At 40.8% G+C, this 23378-nt stretch overlaps 1 protein-coding gene across 2 annotated transcripts in view; it reads right to left on the minus strand.

Annotated features, from left to right (window-relative positions):
• The window catches only part of RSRC1 (arginine and serine rich coiled-coil 1), a 434403-nt gene that overhangs the window by 226862 nt on the left and 184163 nt on the right, over positions 1-23378 (minus strand). The gene's annotated exons all lie outside the window — the stretch shown is intronic.

The following is a 23378-nucleotide window of genomic DNA, read 5'->3' on the forward strand; positions in this document are numbered from 1 at the left end:
GTACGTTCTGTGAGCGTGCCCCTCATATTCTGGAATGAGGTTACTGCAGGTCACTCTGCCCTAGGTTGGACCGGGGCAGTGTGAGTGCAGTATTCTCAGATTACTGCACCCACACTGCTCATGGAGAGCTTGCTCTTCCAGAAAATGGGGGATACGTTCCCTGAACGTGCCCCCCATATTCTAGAAGATCCAGAGACGGCGTGGGACCTCAAAAATGGATTACAGCGACCGAAATTTATTTATTTACAATAAATTGGTAAAAGAGGAATGTTTCGGGGAGTTTTTTTTCAAATAAATTTTTTTTTTGTCTTTATTTTTTTCTATTTCTTGACTGGGTTAGTGATGTCGGGTATCTGTTCAGATGCCGTGACATCACTAACCCCAGGGCTTGATGCCAGGTGACATTACAGCTGGTATCAACCCCATATATTACCCCGTCTGCCACCGCACCAGGGCGCGGGATGAGCTGGAGCGAAGCGCCAGGATTGGCGCATCTAATGGATGCGCCACTTCTGGGGCGGCTGCGGCCTGCTATTTTTAGGCTGGGAAGAGTCCAATAACCATGGCTCTTCCCACCCTGAGAATACCAGACCCCAGCTGTCTGCTTCACCTTGGCTGGTGATCTAATTTGGGGGGACCCCACGTTTTTTTTTTTTTTTTAAAAAACGCCTGGGGAGCCCTCCAAATTGATCACCAGCCAAGGTGAAGCTGTCAGCTGTGGTTTGCAGGCTACAGCTGTCTGCTTTACCCTAGCTGGCTATCAAAAATAGGGGGGACCCCACGTCGTTTATTTTAATTAATTTTTTGGGGGGCTAAATACAAGGCTAGGCACCCTTTAGTGCCACATGAAAGGCACTAAAGGGCGCCAGCTTAGAATATGCAGGGGGTGGGACGTTATATTTGTTTAACATCTATCCATTCATCCATTGTAGCATTTTAGGCTGTGCGCCCACAATCGGGATTTGCAGCGTTTTGGGCGCAGAGTGTTTTCCCTGCGTCCATAACGCTGCATTGTGCAGTAGAAGCACAGTGGAAGGATTTTTAGAAATCCCATGCCCACTGTGCTTCTTTTCTCCGCCACATAAACCGACCTGTGGCGCAGCTTCCCGAGCCTCAGCATGTCAATTTATGCTGCGGAGATGAGTGTTCTCTGCAGGTAGCATAGAGCTCCACAGCGGCCTGAACCCAAATCGTGGGCATGGGCAGCTGCGTTCTCCCGTGGACAACACTCACATCTCTGCAGGAGGCTGACACTGTGTACTAGACGCCGTGTCGCTGGATCATGGCCACATAGCCTAAAAGTGAGACATTTGTTGCTACAGCAACATTTTTGTGAAGTACCTGTGGATTCAAAATGCTACTATACTCCTGAATAAAATCCAGTTTCCAAAATGGAGTCACTTGTGGGGGGTTTCGAATGTATAGGTACCCAAGGGGCCCTGCAAATGTGACATGGTGCCCGCAATTTATCTCAACTTTTCCAGAATTCAAATGGTGCTCCTTCCATTCCAAGCCCTCCCATTTATCCAAACAGAGGTTTTTGGCCACATGTGGGGTATCCCTGTGCTCATAAGACATTGGATAACAACCTGTTGGGTCCACGGTTTGTTGTTGTCTCTTGAAAAAGTGAGAAATTTGATGCTGAAGCAACATTTTTGTGAAAAAAATGAAAATTTTCAATATGGCAACCTAAGCTTATCAAAATCTGTGAAGTATTCGTGGATTCAAACTGCTCACTATACACCTAGATAAAAGCCTTGAGGTGTCTTGTTTCCAGAATGGAGTCACTTGTGGGGGACAGCCACTGTTTAGGCACCTCAGGGGCTCTCCAAATGCAACCTGGCGTCCGCTATTGATTCCAGCCAATTTTGCAGTCAAATGGCACTCCTTCCCTTCCGAGCCCTGCTGTGCACCCAAACAGTTGATTTCCACCACATATAAGGTATCGCCAAACTCAGGAGAAATTGCACAATAAATGTTATGCTGAATATTTTCCTTTTACTCTTGTAAAAAAAAAAGCTACCTGGTTGAAATAACAATTTTGTGGTAAAATTTTATTTATTTTTTTTCATGGCTCAACGTTATAAAATTCTGTGAAGCACCTGGGGGTTCAGGGTACTCACCAAACATCTAGATAAATTCCTTGAGGGGCCTAGTTTCCAAAATGGGGTCACTTGTGCGGGGTTTCTGCTGTTTAGGTACCTTAGGGGTCCTCCAAATGTGACATGGTGCCCGCAATCTTTTTCAGCCAAATTTCCTTTCCAAAATTCAAATATTGCCCCTTTCGTTCCAAGCCCTCCCATTTGTCCAAACAAAGGTTTCAGACCACATGTGAGGTATCACCGCGCTCATAAAAAAGTGGTTAACAAACCTTGAGGTCAAATTTTTGGAATTACCTCTTGAAAAAGTGAGAAAATTGATGCTAAAGCAACATTTTTGAGAAAATTATTAAAATTTTCAATATGACAACGTAACGTTAACAAAATCTGTGAAGTACCTGTGGATCTAAAATGCTCACTATACCCCTAGATAGAATCCTTGAGGGGTCTAGTTTCCAAAATGGTGTCACTTGTGAGGGATTTCTTCTGTTTAGGTACCTTAGCGGACCTGTAAATGCAACATGGTGCCCGCAATCTATTTCAGCCAAATTTGCTTTCCAAAATTCAAATATTGCTCCTTCTGTTCCGAGCCCTCCCATTTGTCCAAACAGAGGTTTCTGATCACATGTGGCGTATTGGCGCGTTCATAAGAAAGTGGGGAACAAGTTTTGGGGTCCATTTTGTTGTGTTATTTCTTCTAAAAGTGAATACATTTGGGTTAGAGCAACATTTTTAGGTAAAATTTAATTTTTGCTTTTTTTTCATTCCACATTGCTTTTGTTCATGTGAAGCACCTGAAGGGTTAATAAACTTCTTGAACGTGGTTTTGAGTACTTTGGGGGGTGCAGTTTTTAGAATGGTGTCACTTTTGGGTATTTTCTATCATCTAGGCCTCTCAAAGTCACTTCAAATGTGATGTGGTCCCTAAAAAAATGGTTTTGTAAATTTTGATGTAAAAATGAGAAATCGCTGATAAACTTTGAACCCCTCTAACTTCCTAACAAAAAAAAATTTTGTTTCCAAAATTGGTCTGATGTAAAGTAGATAAGTGGGAAATGTTATTTATTAACTATTTTGTGTCACAGAAATCTCTGGTTTAACGGTATAAAAATTCAAAAGTTGAAAATTGCAAAATTTTCAAAATTTTTGCCAATATTCAATTTTTTTCATAAATAAACGCAAAAAATATTGTCCTAAATTTGGTACTAACACGAAGTCCAATATGTGACGAAAAAACAATCTCAGAATCACCGGGATCCGTTGAAGCGTTCTAGAGTTATAACCTCATGAAGTGACACTGGTCAGAATTGCAAAATTTGGTCTGGTCATTAAGGTGAAAATTAGCTCCGTCACTAAGGGGTTAAAGGTAAAGGGCGGTCACAACAAATAGCAAATATGGATTTGATTTAATTTTTTGTTCACTCATTTTGCATTGTGTTTATTGATAAATAAAATAAAAATAAAGATTTATTATTATCACTTCCATTTTTTTAAGCATTCTTACTTTGTAGCATTTTTTGCATACTTGTCTAAAGCTTTTGCACAGTACTGTATATACAGTATACCTTGAATAAACATTTGTATAATAATATAAATATAATACCATAGGTAAGTCCTATTCAATTTAAAGAAAAAAAAATGTTCAACAACCTACAATAAAAAGTAATAGTAACCAATAACAATGTTATAATAGGCCCAAATACTGAAAAAAAGGTATAAGGCTATATGCAAATACAAGCTCATTCCCCAACTCATGGCTTAGTTTGCACAGTTTTAAGGGTGTATGTAGTAAATGGTGTCGGAAATAATGTATAATCACGTGAGAAGATCTTTAAGCTAAGACCCCCCCCCCCAAAAAAAAATCATGAAGTCATGAAAAAACAAAAACAAAACAATTATCAATGTTTAATAAAAATGGTCAACTGGTTCATACTACCCTAACCAAAAAGGTGTCAGGGTACTATGTATCCCAGTTGACTAGACCGAGGCATGTCCCGGGACACTTGTCCCCATTCCCTTTCACTGATAGGTCTATCCTTAGGTCTATACTAATGCACAAACCTATCAGTTAAAAAATAGATTGAAACAGAAGACACTGCAAATTAGTCAGCAGAGACAAATTTCTCTGAATTATGCTCGGATTCATGGTTTGACCATATTAATGAGATGACATGTTCCCTTAACCCCCTCACGACTGGCCGATTTTGCGCAGTTTTGTTTTTTTTGCCATTCTTCTTCCGAGAGACGTAACTATTTTATTTTTCAGTCAATATGGTCATGTGAGGGCGCGTTTTTTGAAAAACGAGCTGTACTTTTAAATGAAACCAAGAGTATTACCATAAAGTGTACTCTAGTAACGGCAAAATGGCAAAAAAATTCAAGTGGGGAAAAAAATTGCAAAAAAAGTGCGATTGCACTATTGTTTTTGAAATATTTTATTTACTGTGTTCAGTATGTGGTAAAACTAAGACACCAAACATGAATAGGTTTACTTTTATCTAGGGGTTTAAAAAAAATCAGAAGTTTGTCCAAAAAAAAGTTGCGTAAGTTTTACGACATTTTCCACGACCCGTAGTGTTCTTATTTTTCGGGATCTATGGCTCAGTGACTGTTTATTTTTTGCATCTCAAGCTGACGTTTTTAACCGTACCATTTTTGAGCAGATGCTACGTTTTGATTGTCTGTTATTGCATTTTGCGCAAATTTGTGGCGACCAAAAAACGTCATTTGGGCGTTTGGAATTCTTTTGCCGCTACGCCGTTTACCGATCATATTAATTGATTTTATATTTTGATAGATCGGGCATTTCTGAATGCGGCGATACCAAATGTGTGTATATATTTTTCTTTTATTTAACCCTTTCATTTTCAATGGGGTGAAAGATGGTGATTTGAACTTATGTTTTTTTATTTTTTTATTTTTAAAAACTTTTTTCTTTACTTTTTTTTTTTTCTTTAACTAGGTCCATTAGGGAACTATAAGTATCAGCTGTCTGATCGCTCATTCATTTCTCCCAATCAGAGTACCATCGCTCAGACCAGAAAAAAATGATCATCTCCTGTAACAGCCAGTACTTGGCTGTTTGTTTACAGGACCTTAGTCATGGGAGCACAGGAGTAATCACATGACCCTGTGCTACCATGGCAACCACCAGACGTCACGTGATCATGTCACGAGACTACCAGTATCTGCGTGTAAGTAAATTTTCAGCGCGATTCAGAGTGGTTATAATGGCGCTATCACTTATTGACAGCGCCAATTAACGGGTTAAAATGAACAGGCGGATAGCGATTCCTCTCGTGCCTGGCAGGCACACGTCAGCTGTACAAATCAGCTGAGATGTGCACCGATCTCCCCCTGATGCCGGAAGCAGCAGGGAAAGATTAACACTATGACCGCTAGGACGTAAGATTACTGCTCATGGTCGTTAAGGGGTTAATGCAGTGCTGTTTATGTAAAGTTATTTCTCCAATTAAATTAATAAAAGCTGCTAAGTCCTAGGAGTGCCTCCTTTTGGGTGAATAGATACCCCCTCCCCATTGTGGTGTCAGGAATAAAATACTATTTTACAATAAAAACCATGTACCTTTATGGCCCGCTACTTCAGTTGGGTATCAGATTTGTGTAAAAAAAAAAGAAAAATACCTTAAGCTGGAAAACACAATTTAGAGAGCTACAAACCTCAGCGCTTTAATAAAATCAGTTATATCTGCACATCACATGCAGTTTCACAAAATGTTTAACATGGCACAAGGGTCACCAAGTGTGTAAAATAAAATCCAATAAAAGGGATATAAATTCTATTTCATATATAAAAATACACCAGAGGCAAATCCTGTTCAGTGGAAATGATTACCCTGTTAAAATGCCACATATATTTTACATATACACACACAAATCCGATACAGCAGAGATCAGGCTATTGTGAAAACCAAAAGCCATGACAGAAATTTGCATATACACCTAAATGATTAAAACAGCACTCACACAAACTGCCAAAAGACATGTAAAAATGTTATATAATGCGCGGTATGGCTATCATTTTATGTAGAGATCTGATTAAACTCTCCAGACACTTCAACTAGAGATTGAAAGAAGAACACAATCTATAGATTTACTTTCATATAGTTATCAGAATGCAGCGCCAGTGTGTGGATAGATAAGCAAAAGAAAGTGTGCCTAAAAATGGGGGGTCCAAGGCAAAGATCGGTGCCCTCCAGTATGGTGCCAGGTTTTACGTCCCAGGACAGAAAGGCCAGGTGTTTGCTTTCTCTTCCAAGACCTAAGGTCTATATCTATAACCCCCTGTGTGCTAATGCAGAATCTCTGTGGGGTTAATTTACACAGGTAGACTATTAAAGACATAGATGTAATAACTTTTTTCATAAAATGTAATTGTCCAAAATTTGGCTGTGAAAATTATATGTTTTCTGATAAATTATTGTTTTAGCTCTAAGTTTGTAATTTTCACAAGGGATAATTGGAGAAAATGGACCCCAACATTTATTAAGATCAAAAAGTGCTCCTTGGGCACATAGCTGGTCTCGGAAAGGAACGAGTGCCATTTGATTTTTAGAACATAAATTTGTCTGGAATAGATTGGAAATGTCATGACACATTGAAGAGCCTCAAAGCGGAATCCCCCACAAGTGACCCCATTTTTTAAACTAGACTCCTCAAGGAATTCATCTGTGGGCAATCACACACAGGTGATTCTGCACCAAATGTATAATTTAAACAAAAGGAATAGTAGGAGAAAATGGGCTCTATAATTTGTTATGTAATATCTTCCGAACACAGTGATACCTCAGTTAGGTGGTCATAAACTAATGTTTGGGCACATGGCAAAACTTGGAAAGCAAACAGAGCTATTTAATTTGAGGAGCGTAAATTTGTAGAACCCCTAATGTTTCATTTGTACAACCCCTAATGTACCAAAAAAGCAGAAACCCCAACAAGTCAGTCATTTGTAAAACTAAACCCCATCATAAGGAATTCATTTAGGGGTGTGGTCAGCATTTTTAACCCACAAACTATATCACAGAATTTTATAAGATTGAGCTGTGAAAACAAAACAAATTAAGGTTTTCCACAATTTTTTTTTTAGCCTCAAAGTTTTAATTCACAGGTGAAACTGGACTACACAATTTGATGCACAACTTCTCACAAATGCAGTGATACCCCATCTGTCCTCAGAAATTACTGTTTGTCGACACTTCAGGGCTGAGAAGGAGGGAGCGCTGTTTGGATTTTTGGAGCACAGATTTTGCTGGAGTTAGGCTATGTGCGCACGTTGCGTACTGTCAGTGCAGAAATTTCTGCAGCGATTTAAAGAGCACACGTGTGCTTTAAATCACTGCAGAAAGAGTCCGTAATGAAAAAAAAAAAAGTAGATTCCATGCGCTCTGCCTGCAGCTCCTCCCATAGACAGTGTGGGGACTGCAGGCAGAGCGCAGGAAAGAAGTGACATGTCACTTCTTAAAACGTGAGCTTCGGGCAGCAGCCGAAGCGCTGCGCTCTAATACGCCACATGCGCACGGCTCCTGCACAATCTCCATAGATTCTGCAGGGGACGCAGGACGCATGCAGTTACGCTGCATTGCAGATCGCAGCGTAACTGCATGTAATTACGCAACGTGCGCACATAGCCTAATTGCATGCGATATTTGCGCTGCCTTTCAGGTGCCACAACATCAAAAAAAAGAGAAAAAAGTGACCTAATTATAGAAATTGCACCTCTTAATGAGTTCATCTATAGCTGCAATGACTATTTTGACCCCACAGGTGTTTTCATTAACATCCATGCCATGATTCTAGAGAATTAAAAATGTCAGCTTAGTGCCCATATATTCTGCCCAGCTTGTGCTTCTGGAGACATGTACCCAGTACATTGTTAATTGGCCTCTACCCGCTACAGCAATGCCAAACATGCAGTTAATTACTGTGGTTTAGGCACAGTGGGACTCAGAAAAGGGGTAATTTGGGAGTGTAGGTTTCACTGGATTTTATTTGAAGGGATGAGAGCCATGTTGCTTTTACAGAGCCATTATCCTACCAGTAATATGAAAATCCCCAATATACCACATCATTCCAGTCAGCAGCCATCATCAGGTCACATGATGTCTGCACGCTACTGACTTCTCTCACCATGACGCGTGTGATATGGGCGGGTGGTTTCTCACCTTTTCCCTTCCTCACCATGACTCTAGTAAGGGCGGGGGCGACGGCTGGCGCATGTGCAGTGCTATGTAGACATCAACATAGCACTGCACACGCACCGGCTCAACTTCAGACAGAAGGGTGCATTCAGCGTTATATCGTGAATCGACATATAAAGACTCAATTATTGTTTACGCTTGAAAAGGGTTCAGTTGTCCATAGCAACCAGAGCTCAGCTTTCACTTTACCTCAGAAGCTTCAATGCTGAAATCTGCACTCTGCTTGCTGTATACTGAGTATTGATGTATTGTATACAATGAACTGCATACTGAGGGGAATGATGTATATAATGAGCTGTATACTGAAGGGACTGTTATACAGTATATAATGAGCTGCATACTGAGGGGATTGATGTACATAATGAGCTGCATACTGAGGGGATTTATATATTTTATTGTACATATACTGTATACCTAAATAAATATATATTTTTTTATATTTTTATATATATATATATATATATATATATATATATACAAAAAAACAAAAAGTGAGCCGGAGTATGAGATGGTATACATGGAACTTGTGAGACCATGTTCACACTGGCCATGAGACAAAGAGAAACCAAAGAAAAAAAATTGTGAAAACATACCCTGCTGTAACTAAATAAAAGCATAGTGCACATAAACATAGGGTACTTAGTAAACACTGTTTTTGATCAAAAAAAGCATAAAGCTATCCCACCAAACGTCAAGGTGTACCCAGTTGGGATAGTACCTACACTCTCTAATGTTAAAACCTTACCATGGGTCTGAAATAGGCCTCAATGTGGCTAAGGGCTGAGAGCGACTGGGTCCCAACAGGACACGCACAGTCAGGGGGATTCACAGAATGAAATGTCCAGCTCGCTGAGAAGGGGGCCACTCCCTGTTTGTACTGAATACAAAAAAACTACATAAAAACAAAAAAGTGAGCCGGAGTATGAGATGGTATACATGGAACTTGTGAGACCATGTTCACACTGGCCATGAGACAAAGAGAAACCAAAGAAAAAAAATTGTGAAAACATACCCTGCTGTAACTAAATAAAAGCATAGTGCATATAAACATAGGGTACTTAGTAAACACTGTTTTTGATCAAAAAAAGCATGAAGCTATCCCACCATGTATGTATAAATCTCTGCTGTATACTGAGGCATATACACTGCTCAAAAAATTAAAGGGAACACTCAAATAACACATCCTAGATCTGAATTAATTAAATATTTTCATTGAATCCTTTGTTCTGTACAAAGTTGAATGTGCTGACAACAAAATAACACAAAAATCGCCTGGGTATGCTCCCGATGAGGTTGTGGATTGTCTCCTAAGGGATCTCCTCCCAGAGCTGGACTAAAGCATCCACCAACTCCTGGACAGTCTGTGGTGCAACGTGGCATTGGTGGATGGAGCGAGAAATGATGTCCCAGATGTGCTCAATCTGATTCAGGTCTGGGTAACGGGCAGGCCAGTACATAGCTTCAATGCCTTCATCTTGCATGAACTGCTGACACACTGCAGCCACATGAGGTCTGGCATTGTCCTGCATTAGGAGGAACCCAGGGCCAACCGCAGCAGCATATGGTCTCACAAGGGGTCTGAGGATCTCATCTCTCTACCTAATGGCAGTCAGGCTACTTCTGGTGAGCACATGGAGGGTTGTGCGGCCCTCCAAAGAAATGCCACCCCACACCATTACTGACCCACTGCCAAACTAGTCAGGCTGAAGGATGATGCAGGCAGCAGATCACTCTCCACGGCGTCTCAAGACTCTGTCACTTCTGTCACATGTGCTCAGTGTGAACCTGCTTTCATCTGTGAAGAGCACATGGCGCCAGTGGAAAATTGGCAATCTGATGTTCTCTGGCAAATGCCAAGCATCCTGCACGGTGTTGGGCAGTGAGCACAACCCCATCTGTGGACGTCGGGCCCTCATGCCAATCTCATGGAGTCGATTTCTAACCGTTTGTGCAGACACATGCACATTTGTGGCCTGCTGGAGGTCATTTTGCAGGTCTCTGGCAGTGCTCCTCCTGTTCCACCTTGTACAAAGGCAGAGGTTGTAATTCTGCTGCTGGGTTGTTGCCCTTCTACGGCCCCCTCTACGTCTCCTGGTGTACTGGTTTGTCTCCTGGTAGCGCCTCCATCCTCTGGACACTACGCTGAGAGACACAGCAAACCTTCTTGCCACAGCTCGCATTGATGTGCCATCCTGGATAAGCTGCATTACGTGTGCCACTTGTGTGGGTTGTAGTGCGCTCGCCATGCGAACCAGCATTTAAAGGCCATACATGACCAATAACATATAGGTATGTCATTGGTCAAACAGATGACCTGCACATTATAATAAATTTATGAAGTTTAAGTTAGCGATGATGCGCTGCTGAAGACACAACCACAGCAAACAATCACAGGTCCCAGGGTTGTGCCGTTGCTTTGATGACTTCCCTGAGATGTGAACATAGACCAAGGAACCGCCTTCGCTGGATCCCGATAAATGAGCGAGTATGTGAGTATAGCTTAGTTTATTAGTTTTTAACATAAAACTACCATTGGCAAAATTTTAATTTTCGCAGGATAACCCTTTAGTTATTAAATAATTCTATTATAGCACCCACCACATACAAATTACTGGTAAAGGTTCATAGGACTGGTGGTCTGAGGAGTCAAACTGGTCTCTGTTAGTTGTTATTAGATATCGAAGCAGCAAAATACAGTAGTAACCGAAAGTATTAGCACCCTTGAAATTGTTCCAGAAAATGAATTTTTCTTCCAGAAAATGATTGCAATTAAACATTTTATTACACATATTTATTTCCTTTGTGTGTATTTTTACTACACAAAAAAAATAAAGAAAAAAGTATAATTGGACATAATTTCACACAAAATCCCAAAAATGGGCCACCTAAAACTGTTGGTTCCCTCAACTTAATATTTGGTTGCACACCCTTTGGAATAAATATCTGAAATCAATCGTTTCCTATAACCATCAATAATCTTCTTACATGTCTCATCTGGAATTTTGGTCCATTCTGCTTTTGTAAACCACTCCAAGTCTCTTATATTATATTTGAAGTCGTCTTCTCCCAACATCAATTTTAAGATGTCTCCACTGGTGTCAATGGGATTTAGATCCGGACTCATTGCTGTCACTTTAGAACTCTCCAGTTCATTGTTCACATCCATTTCCGGATGCTTCTTGAAGTAGGCTTGGTGTCGTTGTCCTGCTAAAAGACCCTTGACCTACAGTATACCACAAAAGTGAGTACACCCCTCACATTTTTTAAACAAGTCTGTCTGGCCTATTTTGGGAGTTCTGAGTGAAATTGCATCCAAATTGCCTTTTTTTTCCCCTCCGTTTTTGTTTTTATTTGTGAGTGTGTAGAACGAATACACCCAAAGGAAATAATCATATGTATAACAAAATATGTGTAATTGCAATAATTTTCTGGGAGAAATACTTTATTTTCTGTATCAATTTCAAGGGTGCCACTTTCAGCCATGACTGTATACAGATAGAAACCTACAATATAAGGCCTCTTTCACACGTCAGTGATTCTGGTACGTATGTGCTAGTTTTTATACGTACCAGAATCACGGACATACGCAGACCCATTATAAATCAATAAGTCTGCGCACACATCAGTGATTTCTCACTGACCGTGTCTCCATGCGGCGTACACGAGTGTCCGTGATTGCTGCACAGAGACATGTCCCTTTTTTTGGGAATCACTGATGTCCCATCTGTTAAACACGTACCAGAAAAACACCGACATTGAAAATAAAAAACATTTTTAACTCACCATCTCCAGCGACGCTGTGTTCGGCCTCTGCTGTCTGCTGCTTCAGAGTTGGCTAATTACTGGCATGCATATTATGTATGCAGGCACAGCCGACCCGGAAGCAGCTGCAGCTGGGACGGAAACACAGCAGAGCCGAAGAGTTCAGCACCACGGACAGCAGGAGCGGGGACAGGTGAGTATACGTCCATGTGCAATCACGGATGACGCATAACGTATCACAGATTGAACATGGATAACCCACGTGTGCCATGAATCACAGAACATGGAGGGACACATGCATTTTTTATGTTAGTGAAAAACGTCTTGGTTTTTCATTGACGTGTCAAACAGGCCTAAGGCAGAGATGTGGGGGTTTAAAGGGCCCCGAATATAATGTAAAAAAATGAAAATATATTTACAAGTGTTTCTTTTTACTTTAATCCACTTGTGCAAAGCTACAAAAATGCATTTTATGTTGAGGAGTTAAATATAGAAATAACTGTTAAAAACACAGTGAATAGCAGTAATACATGAGAAAATGCCAAACATAATGGAAGCATTTTCCTGCACTCACGTGTGCCCGTGTGAATGAGCCCTAAATGTGTTGAATGGCGCAGCTCTTCTTGACATGTTTTCTTAACAATTAACATGGTAAAGTGAGAGCTCTCACTCACACGGTTTCCCTAAGTAAACAGGCACTTGTTGCTGATCTATCAACAACCCTTAACTTCTTGAGAGTTCGAGTCAACAGCTACTTATCTCAACCCAAGCAAATCCTGTTTCCTCTTCCAGACATAGGGAAAGAATGCATATATATATATATATATTTTTAAGAGAATTTCTTCTAAGAGCATTAGAACTATTCTACATTTGCACAAATGAATACTGTGCAGTTTGGAATCTATTGTTTTAGCCTCCAATTTCTTTAAAGAGAAACCATCATGATTGTGCAAGTGTGTTATTTTTGTGTGATCTAAAAAGGTAGACTTGCAGTCTCAGGTTTCTTCCCTCATTATCCTATTAGTGTGCGCCAATTCATAATGCAATCTAAACATTAACCTGAAATTATAAAAGCGGTAAATATCATTTAACATATATATTCCATCAACATAAGGGTAAGTTCACACAGTGCGTTTTTGCGCGTTTTTCGGGTGCGTTTTTGGCCTCAAAACTGCATGACTTTGCTTCCCCAGCAAAGTCTATGAGTTTTCATTTTTGCTGTCCGCACAACTTTTTTTTTAAGCTGCGTTTTTGAGCTTAAAAAAAATGGACATGTCAATTCTTTCCTGCGTTTTTCCCCCCATGCAATGCATTGTAAAAACGCAGAGATCAAAAACGCAGCAAAACGTAGCCAAAAACGCACCAAATCGTGGTAAAAACGCATGCGTTTTTTGCCGTGGGTGCGTTTTTGTGCGTTTTTTAGCGGCCAAAAACGCACAAAAACGCAGCGTCAAAAAAACGCAGCGTGTGCACATAGCCTTAAGTGTACAAAGTAAAGTGCAATCCAGAGTACAGTATTAGAAGGCAAATGGAACTACCTGTCTAAGGTAAAAAAAAACAAAACACCTCACTTGTTTATTTAAAATCCATTAAAAAGTATTAAATAAATGCACCATGAAGTACAAACTGACGAGTTTCACACATACAGATAATCTAATTACAGAATCATGGAAAGAAACATTTAAAAGATTAGTAACCAAACAAGTCAAGAGCATTTAACCCTCTCAGTTGCAATCTGAGAAAACAGATCCAATTTTCAGTTATTTAATAACGACCAAATGAGGCTGAACAGACTGAGATTTCCATAAATACAAAGAAGGAATAAACTCAATAAAATGAAAAACAAATTCCCAATTAATATATCTATGACAAATCATGTTTAAAATGTGTCCCCTTCATTTATTTGGTGTTTAAGTTTAATGTCTAATAAGCTTCTACCAACAAAATCTACCGCCGACAATAACCACCCATGGCTGGACAATTAAAGGCAACATGTCAGGTGCCCTATGCCCTCCAACCCTGCAGGATTCACATCTGTATAACTAAATTTCCTACCTAACCAGCCCTGTCTAATGTTATTCACTTAACTCAATATTTAAAAAAAGTGTTTATAAGCTCCTTTCTCCCAGGGCTATTTAGCGCTTTGACTAGTCGATGGGATGGGGCGTTAGTTTCTCCAGACTAGTTGGCCCTCTTTTCATGCTGTCACGGTCCTATGGGCATAACAACATGATTTCCACGAGTCGGTGTCATCGCAGCTCCTGGAACTCTCGTGCATGCGTGAAGCTCATTTTGGCAGCATCACTGCACCTTTGAAGCTGGGTGTAGGAGTTCCAGCTTCAGAGAGGCGCACTGAGCCTGATCGGAAGAACAGCTTCTTCCCTTTCTGTCATGCTCAGTGAGCCTCTCTGAAGCCGGGGACGCATACACCCAGCTTCAGGAGGTGCAGGGATGTGCCAAAATGATCTGCGTGCACGCGCAAGATTTCCAGGAGCTGGAGAGGATACCGGCTAGCGGAAATCATGTGATAACATGGAAAGAGGGTGACTACTCTGGGGAAACTAAAGCCCCATTGACTAGTCAAAGTGCTAAATAGCACAGGGAAAGAGCAGATTATAAATACTTTTTTTAAAACATTGAGGTAAGTGAATAACATTACACAGGGCTGGTTATGCAGGAAATTTAGTTATACAGATGTGAATCCTGCAGGGTTGGGGGGCATAGGAAACCTGACAGATTGCCTTTAATGCGTTTTTTTTGCCAAGAGATGCAGTACTGGTGCAGGGATTTGGTGTATAAATTTCAGCACCATATCTGCATCTCTTGGCAAAAAAATGTTGAGAGATACAGGCCTCATAAAACTGAATAAATTCACCTGAAGCAAGGTCACAGTTCAATGAGGCCACCTGAGGTCAGTTTACCTGTGTCACAGGTGGTGTACCATGTGAACCTCCAGCTGTGACCGCAGATAAACTGAGGGACATCACCGATCACAGTTGCGGCTTAGTCAGACTCTGCCTGAAGCCACATCATGCGGTTATGTTTTCTAATAAGCCCGCGCGCTGCAATTTCAGTATGAAGCAGAGCCGGGATCGATGTGGGACCTCGTGTGGATGACATCGGACCTGCAGGGTTTTTTTTGGAGGTTAATAAATTGGAGAAAGAGGTTGATTTTTGTATTTCATTTCACATTAAGGATTATTTTTGGTGTTTATGTTTATTACTTTACACTTACAGTATTAGTAATGGTGGGTGCCTTCCAATACTAATCTAGGGCTTAGAGGCAGCTGTAAACTGTCATTAACCCGTTATATTACCCCAATAGCCACCTCACAATTGGGATGAGCCATGTAAAGTGTTGGGATTGTCATATCTAAAGGCCCCGTCACACTAAGCAACATCGCTAGCAACATCGCTGCTAACGAACAACTTTTGTGACGTTGCTAGCGATGTTGCTGTGTGTGACATCCAGCAACAACCTGGCCCCTGCTGTGAGGTCGTTGGTTGTTGCTGAATGTCCTGGGCCATTTTTTAGTTGTTGCTGTCCCGCTGTGAAGCACAGATCGCTGCGTGTGACAGCGAGACAGCAACAACTAAATGTGCAGGCAGCAGGAGCCGGCTTCTGCGGAGGCTGGTAACCAATGTAAACATCGGGTAACCAAGAAGCCCTGTCCTTGGTTACCCGATATTTACCTTCGATACCAGCCTCCGCCGCTCTCACTGCCTGTGCTGCCGGCTCCTGCTCTGTGCACATGTAGCTAGCTGCAGGACACATCGGGTTAATTAACCTGATGTGTGCTGTAAGTAGGAGAGCAGGGAGCCAGTGCTAAGCAGTGTGCGCTGCTCCCTGCTCTGTGCACATGTAGCTGCAGCACACATCGGGTAATTAACCCGATGTGTGCTGTAACTAGGAGAGCAGGGAGCCAGCGCTCAGTGTGCGCTGCTCCCTGCTCTCTGCACGTGTAGCTCCGTGCAGTGGTAACCAAGGTAAATATCGGGTTGGTTACCGATATTTACCTTAGTTACCAAGCGCAGCATCTTCCACGCGGCGCTGGGGGCTGGTCACTGGTTGCTGGTGAGCTCACCAGCAACTCGTGTAGCCACGCTCCAGCGATCCCTGCCAGGTCAGGTTGCTGGTGGGATCGCTGGAGCGTCGCTTAGTGTGACAGCTCACCAGCAACCTCCTAGCAACTTACCAGCGATCCCTATCGTTGTTGGGATCGCTGGTAAGTTGCTTAGTGTGACGGTACCTTTACAGATGCGCCAATTCTGGGTGGCTGCTATTTTTAGGTTGGGGGTGGGGGGGTAGGCAATAACCATGGGCCTCCCCATGCCTGGGTATCAAAATTGGGAGGGACCACACACCTTTTTTAAATTATTTATTTTAAATAATTAAAAAAAATATATATAGGGTCCCTTTTATTTTGATACACAACCAAGATAAGTACACGGCTGGTGGCTGCAGCCTTTAGCCATTTGTTTGATCTTTGTTGGGTATCACAATATGGGGGTACCCTATACCAATTTATTTATTTATTTTTACACCACTATAGGGACACAGACAGTGTGTGTGATTCTAACCTATCAGACGCTGTCACACAGGGTGGGGTGTGGTCTGACTGCAACCAATCACAGATGTCAGGACTGGAGTAAGCAGTGAATATGAAGGAGGGTTAATAAGAGGACCCAGCAGTAGTGTTACAGTCACATGGGAGACTTGGTTAGGCTGCCTTCACATCAGAGTTTTTTTGCTGGTCGCTAAAAAGACGCAAACCGCATATGACCAGATCCTTTACAAATGCGTTGTCATTTCAATGCATTTGCAATGGAATTGCGGCAACATGCGGTTACTTGCGGTTGCGTGCGGCACACACTGGATCCGTTGAGATGCAGTATTATATCATTTTTCAAAAACGCTACTTGTAGTGTTTTTGACCTCCGACAAAATACTGCATCTCACCGGATCCTTCATATTGCTGTGGTACCTGCAATGCTTTTCAATGAGCTGGATCCTGCTCTACCAGAAGTCACCGCATTCAGGTAGGCAGGATCCTATTTTCAGTACTGAGCATGCTCAGAAAGTAGTTCCTCCCCCGTGCTTTCTAGTGGAGCTGCATCAGTTGAAGAAAGAAGACAGAGAAGGAAAAGACCAGGATCGTGGAGGGGTGAGAGGGAGTAATAAAGATTGAGTCTCTATGTGTGTGTGTATTTATTTCTAATAAAATATTTTTTCTCTGTGTGATGTCTTTTTTTTAACCCTTTATTGGAGATTCTTAATGGCTGGGTCAAACGTGGCCTGACATTAAGAATCTTGGGCTTTATATCAGCTGGTAAAACAGAGCTGGTAATAACCCCTTATTGCTCAGCATACCAATCGGCACTAGGGCCGCAGTAAGAGTTGGAGACAGCGCCAGAAGATGGCGCTTCTAAGATTCTGGCACTTCTATGAAAGCGCCATTTTCTGGGGTAGCTGCGGACTGTAATTCACAGTGGGGGGGCCAGAAAGCTTGGACTACCATGTGCTGCAGATTCCAATCCCCAGCTGCATAGTTGTACCGGGCTAAATACAAAAATTTGGCGAAGCCCACGTCTTTTTTTTTTTTTTTTTTTTTTTTAATTATTTCATAAAATAATTTAAAAAAGTACTTCCCTATATTCTTGGTTCCCAACCAGGTACAAATAGGCAGCTGGGGGTTGGGGGCAGCCCGTAGCTGCCTGCTGTACCTGGCTAGCATACAAAAATATGGTGAAGCCCACGTCATTTTTTTTTTTAAAAGTTTTTGGGCAAAACACTAATAAAAAAAAAAAAGTGCTTCCCTGGATTTTCCATTGCCAGTGAAGGCACCAAGGAGTGTGGGTTAGCAGCCAGTAGCTGCTTGGGTTACCCTCAGCAACAGAAAATGTAGCGGGAGCCCACGTTTTTGTTAGCATTAGCCCTAACCCTAGGGTTATGCGTTTGGGGTTTTTGTTTTGTTTTTTTTGCTCATCGAGCACCCGAGCATTTTACTGCTCACTCATCTCTACTCCTGACCACACAGCCAGCAGAACAAGTAATCAGATCAGCTGACTCCAGCGTCGGCCGATTACTTGTTCTGTGTCCTGCTGCATCCATCGCAGCATGTGCGGGCTGTGAGGTCACCTGAGTTCGGCCTGCACTGGAGTCAGCTGATCTGAACTCAGCTGAACTCCTGTCCACACAGTCCACACACGGTCACAGGTGATCGACAGCAGGCAGTGACTGCTGTTAACCTGTATCCATCGCAGTGTGTGCGGGCTGTGAGGTCAGTAGTCAGCTGACTCCCAATCAGCTGACTCCAGTGCTGGACGATAAATTCTGTGTCCCACTGCAGAAGGATCTGGTAAAATAACAATTGTAGTTGCATGCATTGCACGTACAATCCGCAGGATCCGGTCAGATGCGGCTTGCGTTTTTTTGCCGACTGGCAAAAAAACGCTGATGTGAAAGCAGCCTTAGTATAATGTTCCTGCTTTATTCTTTATTTTCTGTCTGTCTTTTTTTTTATTTTAATTATCTGGGTGGCCAAATCAGCACAGTACACTTTGGGTTCGCCCATCAGTAGTCATGTTTTCTGATGGTCACTTATACATTAAGAGATTGCATTGGTAACTAATAATCACTTAAAAGAGGAAATTTCTTCTGGCACATTCACCTAAGACAAATGAAAAGCAATGGCTGAAAAAGAAGTAAACGGCAATTTCTGAAACCAAAATCAAGACAAACAACACCGTTCATGCCAGATTGTTAGTGTATACAGTACTACTACTTAAGATACAGTAGGACATATTTATATGGAGCGAGATCCTGAAGATAAATAGCAGCTTTAATCTAGATTTCTAGGTTATAAAAGTAATGCGGTTTGTAATATAAAGACGAATGCAAGTGAGGAAAAGTCTGGGAAATTTATGTACACTGGATATATGGATAAGCTTGTAATCTTATGTTCAGTAAATCACTGCACAAACAGTAATAGCTCGGAGAACCAAGATTTTGGCTTCATTGCATCTTTTTGATTCCCACAGCAATAAGTTATAGCGGGTATTTTATGTTCTTAAAAAAAAAAAAAAGCTGAAATTTACTTATCGTATGTTATACAGCCGCATAGTTTCTTACTTTTCATTAAGGACGTTGTGCATGCTTTGCGTTATTTAAGGTCATCCTGAAATGAATCAACCTCGTTTAATCAACTGGTGCTACAACATTTTCCAAAATGACTAATGTCAGATAATCAATGAACACGGGTATTGTGGAAATATCCAACTAACGTCTACATCTGTGTTGGAGGAGCCCAGGATTTCCCAAACCTAGTTCATCACAATTAGGATGCACACCACACACTACACCAGCAGAGGGGTCAGTAGGCTTTCAGAGCACAGTAGTGGAATCTCCATTAGCCAAAAAATAATAATAAAGAAAGAAAACGTCTGCTCTAATTTGTGATGTAACTGAATCAAAGGGGATGAGAAATGTTCAACTAATATCTACATCTGTGTAGGAGGAACTCAGAATTCCCTAAAACTTCATTCATCACAATTAGGATCCACATCACACCCTACACCAGCACAGGGGTCAGAAGGCCCTCAGCCCCATAGTGGAATCTCCATTAGCCCATAAATAATAAAAATAAATACAAATTCTGCTCTAATTAGTGATGAAACTAAATCAAGGGGGATGGGAAATGTTCAACTAAAATCTACATTTTAGGAGCTTAAGATTCCCTAAACCTAGGTCCTCCCAATTAGGATCCACACCACACACTACACCAGCAGCAGCTCCTCAGTCCAGTAGGGCAATCTTCACTAGCCCATAAATAAAAAAAACTAAGAAAAATTCTGTTCTAATTCGTGAGGTTACTGAATCAAAAGGGGACAAAAAAATGTTCAATTCACGTCTACATCTGTGCAGAAGGAGCCCAAGCTTTCCCAAACCTAGTTCATCACAATTGGAATCCACACCATACAGTACACCAGCACAGGTGTCAGTAGGCCCTCAGCCCATAAATTAAAATAAAATTAAAAAGAAAAAGAAAAATTCTGCTCTAATTCATGATGTAACCGAATCAAATGGGACAAGAAATATTTAACTAACATATACATATGTGTAGGAGGAGCCCAGGATTCTCTAAACCTAGTTCATCACAATTAGGATCCACATCACACCCTACACCAGTACGAGTGTCAGTAGGCCCTTAGAGCACAGTAGTGGAATCTCCATAAGCCTGTAAACAATAAAATAAGAAAAAAAAATTCTAATTTGTGATGTAACTGAATCAAAGAGGACAAGAAATATTCAACTAACATCTACATCTGTGTAGGAGGAGCCTAGGATTCCGTAAACCTAGCTCATCACAACTAAGATACATAACACACACTACACGTCAGTAGGCCTGCAGCCCAGTAGTGGAATCTCAATTAGCCCATAAATTAAAAAAAAAAATTCTGCTCTAAATTATGAGGTAACTGAATAAAAGTGGACGAGAAATGTTCGACTAATGTCTACATCAGTGTAGAAGGAGCCCAGGGTTCCCTAAACCATGTTCATCACAATTACGATACACACCACATACTACACCAGCACAGGTGTCAGTAGGCAATCAGAGCACAGTAGTGGAATCTCCATTAGTCCATAAATAATAATAAAGAAAGAAAAATTCTGCTCTAATTCATGATTTAACTGAATCAAAGGGGACAAAAAATATTCAACTAATATGTAGATATGTGTAGGAGGAGCCCAGGATTCCCTAAACCTAATTCATCACAATTAGAATCCACATCACACCCTACACCGGCACAGGGGTCGCTAGGCCTTCAGAGCACAGTAGTGGAATCTCCATTAGTCCATAAATAATAATAAAGAAAGAAAAATTCTGCTCTAATTCATGATTTAACTGAATCAAAGGGGACAAAAAATATTCAACTAATATGTAGATATGTGTAGGAGGAGCCCAGGATTCCCTAAACCTAATTCATCACAATTAGAATCCACATCACACCCTACACCGGCACAGGGGTCGCTAGGCCTTCAGAGCACAGTAGTGGAATCTCCATTAGTCTATAAATAATAGAAAAAGAAAGAAAAATTCTGCTCTAATTCATGATTTAACTGAAACAAAGGAGACAAAAAAATATTCAACTTTTATGTACATATCTGTAGGAGGAACCCAGGATTCCCTAAACCCAGCTCATCACAATTAGGATCCACATTACACCCTACACTAGCACAGGGATCAGTAGAACTTCAGCACAGTACTGGAATCTCCATTAGCCCATAAATAAAGAAAAATTCTGCTCTAATTCGTGATGTAACTGCACTCGGCAGAATCAAGGAGGACGAGAAATATGTCACTATTAAAAATGATCTTCGAACAAATGGAAGGGAAAAAAAAAAAGCCAAACAAGTGTTCTGCGCAGCGGAGAAAGGCAAGACAATTAGTGTGGGAAATTAGATTACGGCGGCATCTTGGACAAATCGTTTAGGGTGAGATTTAAAGCTGAAGACACACAGCGGCTAGGAAGGAAATAAAGTTCTTTGCTTTTATGCACAAAAAAAAAAAATCCAGAGAATATGAAAATCAGAAATATTTTACACATTCTCATACTTCAGAGAGCGCTAACAGCATTTTACTAGTCCAGAGCACTTCATCTTCATGTCTCCATAATCCAGACTTGGTGCATAATAATGTAATTTATATTGCCTAAATGTTATTTTGGAAGCATTGCATCATTTCTCAAACTTCATGACCTTTACAATTTTCTAAACTTTTATTTCCCTCATTATTCTGAACAGATTTCATTACATATTTTGAATGTAAACAACTCTGAATAATGATGGCAGCCATTACGTACGTACAGCTCTGACATTTGTGTATGGAGCCGAGATGGAAACCCAGTGCATTAATTTACCTCTCATCTTCAGTAACTGCTTCCCCATAAAAAGTTTTATACTCAACTCACATAAATCATGTGGAAGAAAAATGAGAAAATCTGCTGGCTAACTCATCTTCTACCATTCTGTGAAAATGAAATTCACTGAAATACCTATCAAAACTGCAATCATCAAGAGATAATGTCTTCTTAGGTCTATCTGCACTTTCCGATTTAATTTCCTGCATGCCCTTGACATCCAGAGATACCATTAAGATTAAGCGCATATAGTAACTGAGCAGTTTTCCCATTTTTGATATATGGGGCCCGGGCACTAAATGTAATATCATCATTTGGAAATTAATGCAATATTTCTTTTGTTAGTTTTTTCTTGACTTGAGAAGCAGGATGAATACTTTGGTTTCTCGAAAGTAATTTCCCCATCAGAATGACATGCAATTATGAATAGATATGCACCTGGTCAGAGGTCAGCCAAATTACTACATCATTTAATGAGTAGAAAGATCAAAATGGAGCGCACACTGTTGCTGCCGAGCAGCGGCTTGCTGCCTGCGACATCAAATATGATGGAATCATTAGAGTAATAAGCATGGAAATCTGTTTGCAGATTAACCTGTGGTTTCATGCTGCTTTTATCTAATGGGGCGCTGTGGAAATCTTGTCAGCTTTTCATCAGCAACGATCAAATTACTGAAATTACGTACAAACCACTGGTGCAATGGGGAACAACATTTCCAAGTGCAATTCTTTTTTGCCGGTGCCAAAGAAAATAATACACTTTCCTTCTGACATGTTTTCGTATTATAGCCGTTTTGCTCGCTTTATGAGGCGCCTCATGTACATATCGGCTTGTTAAGAATGGAAGTAAATTAAGGCGGAAAGAGCAAGAAGGAGAAAGCGGGATGGCACAAAATTATTCACAAAGGTCACAAAACAAATATAAAAATGATATTCTAAATATCTGGCAACAGAGGAATATTGCTTCAATCGGATTTTTTTTTTTTTCCCCCTCCGTGCGTGTCTGCCCGGAATATGTTTTTCAACAGCATATGCAACATCAGAGAACGTTACTATAGACAAGGTGGGAAATAACGTAATGTGTCTTCAAAGCCGCAAACTACAGCCAAAATAAGAGATTTTATGGACTGTGCAGAGAGAGAAAAAAAATGGTAAATTAAAAGTAGTATAATGTAGGCACAGAAGAGGTCTGCTAGAGCCCATCACTTCATAAAAGCTAACAAAAAGATCTAAAAATAAAGAAATCCTTTTTTTTCTCCAAAATACTAAATGTTTGATGAGGGAATAAGAAAAACAAAAAAAACCCAAAACAACAACACACAACAACAACAACAACAACAACTCCTCAGCAGGATGAGTAGAAAAAAATATATAGATT

The sequence above is a fragment of the Anomaloglossus baeobatrachus genome, chromosome 3 (genome assembly GCF_048569485.1).
Source record: "Anomaloglossus baeobatrachus isolate aAnoBae1 chromosome 3, aAnoBae1.hap1, whole genome shotgun sequence".
Taxonomy (NCBI): domain Eukaryota; kingdom Metazoa; phylum Chordata; class Amphibia; order Anura; family Aromobatidae; genus Anomaloglossus; species Anomaloglossus baeobatrachus.